Genomic DNA, 8,151 nt, shown 5'->3' on the forward strand with positions numbered 1-8,151 from the left:
ATTTCTATTTGAGTTTAACATAACAGAACCACATGGCTTGGTTCTGTAGTGGTCTTCCATGTTGTTATAATGGTCAGTGCTTTTATTTTATGTTCTAATAAATCATGTAACCAAGTGTCTTCATACAATGGGAGCTGGGATAACTCAGTTGGTATAGTCATGAGCAGAATGGCTGTGGTTCAGTTCTTGGCAGAGACACGAGATTTTTCTGTACTCCACAGTGTGCAGACCAGCTCTGGGACTAACCCAGTCTCCTGTCCAGTGGATATCAGGGGTACTTTACCTAGGTGTAAAGTGGCTGGGGCATGAAGCTGGCCACTTTCCTCCATCTAGGGTTAAGGTCAAGAATGGGCAGCGCCATAGCTCAAGCGGTTAGTTGCTGGCTTCCCACCATTGCGGCCCGGGTTCGATCCCGGGTCTGGTCAAGTGGGATTTGTGGTGGACAAAGTGGCGCTGGGGCAGGTTTTCTCCAAATTCTTCGGTTTCCCCTGCCAATCTTCATTCCATCAATTGCTCCACAATCACCCTCACCTATCACCTGGGGCTGGTACGTTAGGCCAGAAATGGCTGCAGTACAAGGGACTTAGTCCCACCCCACTAGCATAAAAAAAAGGTCAAGAATGATGGAGTTATACCTCCACTCTCTCATGTCTTCATGGCATGGTGCTTAATTAATTAGGCACAGGGACAACCTTTTACCATCATAAATCATTTTTCGTTGCATGTATTCTAATACAGTGAGTTATCTAGACCAGGGGTCTCCAAACTTTTTGAAACGCGGGCCACATTAGGTAATTCAGCACTTTCAACAGGCTGGATAAAATTAGAAATTAATAACTCTAGGTATATGAGTTTTATTGAAAGCACAGAATTTCATAAATTAAATACAAAGTACGTGAGAATAAATTATCGTATATTAATGACAACAGACAGTATCAGCAAATTCTCATATTTTCATTATAAATTATAATAAAACAATTAATGTGAATGATGGAACTCTTTTTGCATTCTGAAATCTCATTAAATTGAAGTTCAAATTTTGAAATGCTAATCACAAGTAGCGACTTTAAATGTTCATCGGATAAATTTGCCCTGTATTTCGACTTGATGTACTTCATCTGGGGAAAAGGTTTGTTCACACAGATATGTCGACCCAAAAATGGAGATAAATTTACAAGCTGGCCATCGTAGAATGGACTAAAGTTCCAGTAGCCTTATCAACATTCCTCACTACCAATTCTCGGAACAGTTAGAGCAAAACTTGCCATAAGTTGCCTTTAATACAAAAATGGTAATAAGTACGACACCGGCAGTGATGATGATCTGTTAAATTACACTGCATCACTGCAAGAAGTCTTGTGCACAAGATGGCTAGTAACGAACTGCTCGCGCTACCTACATTGCCACGAAGTGAGACTGCTGATCGAGGCCTAACAGTTATGAAGAAATACCACGCAGTATACAGTCCAGAATTAGTAAAATTGTGAATAATATTAATATTAACATAATATGGAATATCAATATATTGTAACGTGTTTGGGTACTGAAGACGCGGTTTGGACCGTTAATTGGTTTATTTAACAACCTACAAGTATCGGCTACAATTAATTACAACACTGTTGTGGGTTTCCACAGTTTACAAACCCTATGCACTAATCTGTCCACTCTTGCGGGGTTTCACAATTTATAACCCTATTCGCAAATCAATTCACGCTATTGTCAGTAGACTACACGTTTCACAGTATGGGAGCTATACAAGTGTCACTGTGTTACACACTCCCAATTACTTCTCAGTTATCACAAACTGTCACTGATTATCACACTTTTACTCGTTCACTGCTGTGCAGTTCCCTTATATAGCCACAGTGCTTGCCTGTTAATGCAATGAGTGCCTTGTCACAGTAGAAACCGGTGCCACATTGCCGTGTTAATTAATAAATTTGAAATCTATGAACAAGTATTTTTTTTTACCAGTACTCATTGGAAAATTAGTTCAATTGGCGCATTTCTGCACAATTATTTCGCGGGCCGTAGTTTGGAGACCCTTGATCTAGACTGTTCAGCAATGACGCGACATGTGCAGTGTGAATTGGACTCACTTTCTGAGACTAGAATTCAGCTCTTCTTCCTGAGTCTGCTCTCTCAAAAGACTCGGCCATACATTAGCGTTCATTAATTATTTTTAAATAATACTATATGTAAGAAATTTTTATAATGTTAAGGTATGTTACCATGTCAGCAGGGCTTGTAATATGCCTGTTTAAGCATATCAGTACTTCAGACTGATGCTCAGGCTGTAATTAAACTTTTCAATATGTTGTGCAGAATACATTTAGTGGAAGACTCTGTGACAATATAAATAGACAAGATTGAAATGTAACACAGCACAAACATAATTGTTTGTATGTGCATTTGAAGTTGATTATAATGAAAATTTTAGAATAAAAATATTATGTACATTCTGTTCCATCCAATTACAACAGTACAATTGTTGTTACCTATGTCAAACGCACACAACATATTTCGAATCATGTTTAGGTCATCTTCAGGGTTCATTCACAGCACCATAGGCTGTTGTAGTGTATATAAATATTTAGAAAAATTATGTTACTTGCAGTCATACCAATATGTGTGTGTGTGTGTGTGTGTATGTATGCACACATACCTGTACATTTTTGTGTTTACTTGAAATCCATCTAAAATGTGTTAAAAATCTTATATTAAAAATTGTCACAATTTTCTTTTGTTAGTTCTCAACTGCTTAATAAGCCCTTGTATCATCATTGCTCTTTATTTCTCATATTTCTTGTCTTTTATATATAAATATAAATTTTACTGTAGTGTGCACTTGAATAACACTCTGAAATATTAAATAAAATAATTACCAAATTATAGGACTGCAGTTTAATTTTCTAAATTGCTAGGATACTCTTTTATACATACCTTTAGATGATGATGAAGATGGAGTTCTAGTTCCAGTTATATGGGACAATTCCCTTGGAATTTCTTAAGCGATTAGTCACTGGCTTCCCACTGTGACGGCCCGGCTTCGATCCCAGGTCTGGTCTAGTGGGATTTGTGGTGGACAAAGTGGCGCTGGGGCAGGTTTTCTCCGAGTACTTTGGTTTCCCCTGCCAATCTTCATTCCTCCAATTGCTCCACAATCACCTTCACCTATCATCTGGGGCTGGTACAGTAGGCCAGAAGTGGCTGCAGTACAAGAGACTTATTCCTACCCCACTAGCAATAAAAAAAATGCCCTTGGAATAGTGACTACCATGTATTATACTTGTTTGTTAGATTCTCATCCATAATTTACTGCAGTGTCTGCATCTGTTTTGAATATGAGGTCTGACATGTAGCATGTAGTCCAGTGAAATTCAACCGATGTTTCAAGGAAACATGTTGCCTCCATCTTCAGGGCTGAAGAGTAATTGCTGCCTACTTCATACTGATTTCTTGCTTGGCTTGCTCTTTGGCTTTTAAGATGGAGATGGTGTGTTCCTCCAAAATGCTGATTATCTTTCACAAGATTACATGACATATCACATAAGAGAGAGTTGTTTATAGCCGCCTCTGTGAGAACTTCAAATCCAACCTAAAATATCAAGCTACCCATATTTCATGGTCAGTCTTGCTGTTTAACCTTTAATGGCCGAAGTGCCCTGATCAGGCCAGTGATGAGTATGGTCGTCGTGGCCAAAGTACCCCGTTTTGGCCAGTCGGGCATTTAAACTCCGCTAGTGGAAGTGCATGCACAGTCCTGAATATTTATTTTTAAATATAGTAATTACCAGACAGACTTGAGTAAAACCATAATAGAGGAATTAAAATGATACCTAAGTGAACAACAGCAAAAAAGAATATACATATGAGTTATGCCCAAACTCATCCACTTTTATTGCAGATTCTGCATATCAGTGTTTTAAAAATATATAGTAAAATTCAATGTACATACTTTTTGTTGTCTGATTGATGTATATATAGGCTGAAATGAAACTACAGTATTCAATTTCACTATGAACCCACAGAAAACAGATCTGTACTCTGTATCTCAGCCACGATGCAACTGTTTGTTCACTACCCAAGAAAGGGCAATACTCTCTTGCAGCTACAACGGAAGGTCTTAGCACTGAAGAAAGGACCCCTCTAGCTTTCTCTTGAATAGCCATGCTTTCATTCTTCTGTCCCTTAGTCAAGAAAATCCAAAGAGTGTAAGCAGTGTTAGCAGAAGACCAAATGATTTTATTGCTTCCATCTGTTGTATGACATCAAGGACTGTTAAAATATGTCAAGTGTTACAAACAGAAATGAATTTATAATGCAGAAGAAATCTGTGAAGAACTGGGAAACCATTCTTGCATTACTTGTCAAAATTAAAAGGAAAAAAATTGAAAATAGACTATAACTCTTTGTATAAAAATTTTCAAATCTTCCTTTATAATATGCGACATCATGTTCTTTGTTGATACAAACAAGTTAATTTCATCCATTTATCATAAAAATTGAGTCAGATACAGCATTTTTAAACACAATGCTTAAAATAATTTAAGTGCCCTAACAGGAATAGACATTTAAACGCAGAGTAGCAACAGGCATTTAAATAAACTCCAGCCAGCTCCAGCTTACCACCATTTCAGAAGTCCAGCGTTTAAAGGTTAAGGAACTTCTTTTGTGGTGAATATTGAAGTTAAATAACTTGTGATCTGGAGTTCTCCAGTTATAAATGTGAACAGTGGCAGGGGAAATTGTTTGTAGTGCAGTATATATTCTCCACTGATCTCCTGTAAGTGTAATTTGTATATCCTATCCTCACTGTTAGTGGCCAACCACACTGTGAATTCACCGAGTATAAGTAATATAACATACTCCAGATTATCTTCTTAACAATGAACAGATTATCTAGTTTGTGGCTTATCTGTGTACCTTTCAGAAGCATTCATACTCCTGCAGAGTGCCTTCGAAATTCTTTCAGTCCATCCATCTGATGTACACATGAAACAACTTGAGAACAAGTGGTTCTATTTTCACTAAATTTGATATTTTAGAATTTTACAAAAGATTATCAAGCCAAGTTTCTATACTTTTTATACTAGGTTTGTCTGTCATTTATTTCCTTTTCATTTGCATTCATAGAATATTTTAGTACTTTTCTAATGCAACCCAAATGTTATAATCAAGTACAACCCCTTAATTTGTTCCTTATATTCAATGTTTGGCAGAAATGATATTCAAAATTTCCATGCTAAGTGCTGCTCTGTACGAGGCTTTTTGGGCCGTCAGAATGCTACTGCTTTAGAGCTCATCTCATGCTCCTGCCTCTTTGTATTTGAATAGTGACTCAATTTTCTGACTGTAGAGGAACCTAAGCAAGTTTTGCCTTAAATTTCTGCATCTTTACTAAACCAGATTTGGGAGTTCTGGCAGGATATGTATACATATGCTTGTATTAAGGGATAGGGAATGTTGTGGCCCTGAAAAGGGCTATTTTCTTACCTGCCATTTCCATTGGTCCATATGGGGCTTCATTACCTTCCCCTTAACTATCTTTAAAATTAAAAATCTTAATTTTTCCCTTATAAATTAAATTTTATAATATTCTGATTTAAATTCCATGTTTTAATGTTTAAGGCCTTGTTTCATTTCCAATTTTATGGTTACTGACTTTCCCAACAGTAATTTGGGTTTTATAGAAACAGATAATCTACTCATAGTCCCAAAAGAGCACCAGACAATAACTTAAATGAAACGTCTATGAATCCACAGTCCGTCAATAATGCAACAATTGTTTATTCACCATTAACACGTAACACAACATGTTTCGGCCATAGATGACCATCTTCAGGTCACCCAAGCTGTTGTGCTGCTCTGATATGTGCTAAAACTGCACATTGCAGTCCACTTTAATGTTATGTTAATGTCAATATGACCATGTTTCTCATTATCTACAATCTAAAATTAGCCCTTATCAACACAGTTTACCTAAAACTAAATCCACAAGCACCAATTTGGTAACTTAGGTTAATTTTATTTCCCCTATAGTTGGCTCTCAGAAACAAGCTGATGCCATTTATTTTGATTTGAGCAATGCATTTGACCTCATCCCACGTTCTCTTCTTCTTCATAAGCTTAGTACTATTGGGCCTATTCTGGTGGCTATGTAAACTGGTTTCGCAGTTACCTATCCAACCGGAAATCTCAGGTCCATGTTTCTGGTGTTCTTTCCTCACCTTTTGAAGTTCTGTCTGGTGTTCTCCAGGGTTCTGTCTTGGGACCCCTTCTCTTCAGTGTGTTTATTAATGATGTATGCAATGCAGTTGCCCACTCTAAGTGTCTACTTTTTGCTGATGATGTCAAAATTTACCGAGCCCTTCTCCTCAGAACTGTAATCTATTTCAGTCTGACATTAATTCTATACAGGGTTGGTACATTGCTAACTGTATGAAACTCAACATCAGTAAAACTAAAGTTATATCCCTCTCCAGAAAAACCAACGTACTGATCTATGATTATAAACTGTGTCAGTCATCTATAGCCTGGACCAATTCTATAAAAGACCTGGGAGTGCTTATTGATGCTAAACTATATTTCCATGACCATGTCAGTTATATTTTCTCACACTATGTTCAACTGTTGGGTCTAGTTCATAGCATTACTTTCAATTTCTCATCTCCAGACTGTATGCTTAGATTGTACACTGCATTAGTTAGATTTGAGCTTTAATATGCATCCATAGTCTGGAATTCGATTATGTCAACTGATGCCAGCAAGCTGGAGCACATCCAGCAGAGGTTTGCGGCCCTTTGTTTTAATTGTTTCTCTCCTCAAGTTCATTACTGTTATTCTCTTGTTCTGGAGGAGTTAAAATTGCATAATTTACATACTAGGAGACATCGCCTCTATGCCCTCTTTCTTACTCAAGTTTACTTCGGTTTGAAATTCTGCCCTTGTGTTCTGGAAATTGTTGTTCTCTGAGTTCCTGCTTGGTATATCAGAGACTTTGCATTGTTTGCTGTTTGCTCCTCATATAGAAATTGTCGCTCTGCTAGATGTGCAGCAGCTGCTAATGTTGTTTGCAGGGATGTTGACATGTTCAGAGCCAGGAAAGTTCTCCCCAAACGATTTTTAAATATACATAGGTTGTACTGAAAGTCATGAGCAACCATTTTATGCATGCAACCTGGGAACAGCAGACGAAAGAGATACGGTGGTAGGTGGAACCAGCTGTTGTGTTAACCTTGAGTGTCTTGTGATGTCAATAGCTTGCATCACGTGACCAGTATCACTCCTAACAAAATGGCCAACAATGATATGTCGTTTTGCCAGCGTGCTGTCATGGAATTTCTTGTGAAAGAGGAAATCCCTGCTGCAGAAATTCACCAGAGACTTCAGTGTGCTTATGGAAGTGTGTGCATGGGTGTGAGCAGTGTTCAAAGATGGGTGAAACGTTTTAAAGATGGAAACACCAGCATCAAAGATGAGCCTCGGAGCGGTTGTCCTCGAACAGCCTCAACTGAACACAACGAGGAAAGAGTGGATGAGATCATTCAAGATGATAGGCATGTGACTGTGGACACAATAGTCTGAAAACTTGGAATAGGCCACAGTGCAGTACACGAGATGATTGAAAGCTTGAGCTATAGGAAAGTTTGTGCTCGTTGGGTCCCATGGTTATTGACCGAAGACCACAAAGGTCAACGAAAATCCATCACCTCAGAACTGCTGCAGAGATATTGACACGAAGGCAATGATTTTTTGCTCTGTATTGTGACAGGTGATGAAAGTTGGTTTCACAATTTCAAGCCTGAAACGAAACGGCAGAGTATGGAATGGCATCATTTGCATTCTCCATCAAAAAAGAAGACAAAGACAGTGCCATCAGCTGCGAAGGTGATGGGCACAGTCTTCTGGGATGCAGAGGGGTTTATTCTGGCCGAATTCCTGGAACCTGGGCAAACCATCGATGCTGCTTGTTATGTCCAGACGTTGCACAAGCTCCGTCGTGCATTGCGTGATAAATGTCTGGGACGAAACATCATCATCCTGCATGATAACGCTTGCCCCCACACCTCTCCTGTTAACGCTTACTTTAATTTTTCTTGGAATTATTAATTTATTTCCGTTACATAGACTGTCATATTTTGTTTTTTA

The sequence above is a fragment of the Cryptotermes secundus genome, unplaced genomic scaffold, assembly GCF_002891405.2.
Source record: "Cryptotermes secundus unplaced genomic scaffold, Csec_1.0 scaffold691, whole genome shotgun sequence".
NCBI lineage: Eukaryota > Metazoa > Arthropoda > Insecta > Blattodea > Kalotermitidae > Cryptotermes > Cryptotermes secundus.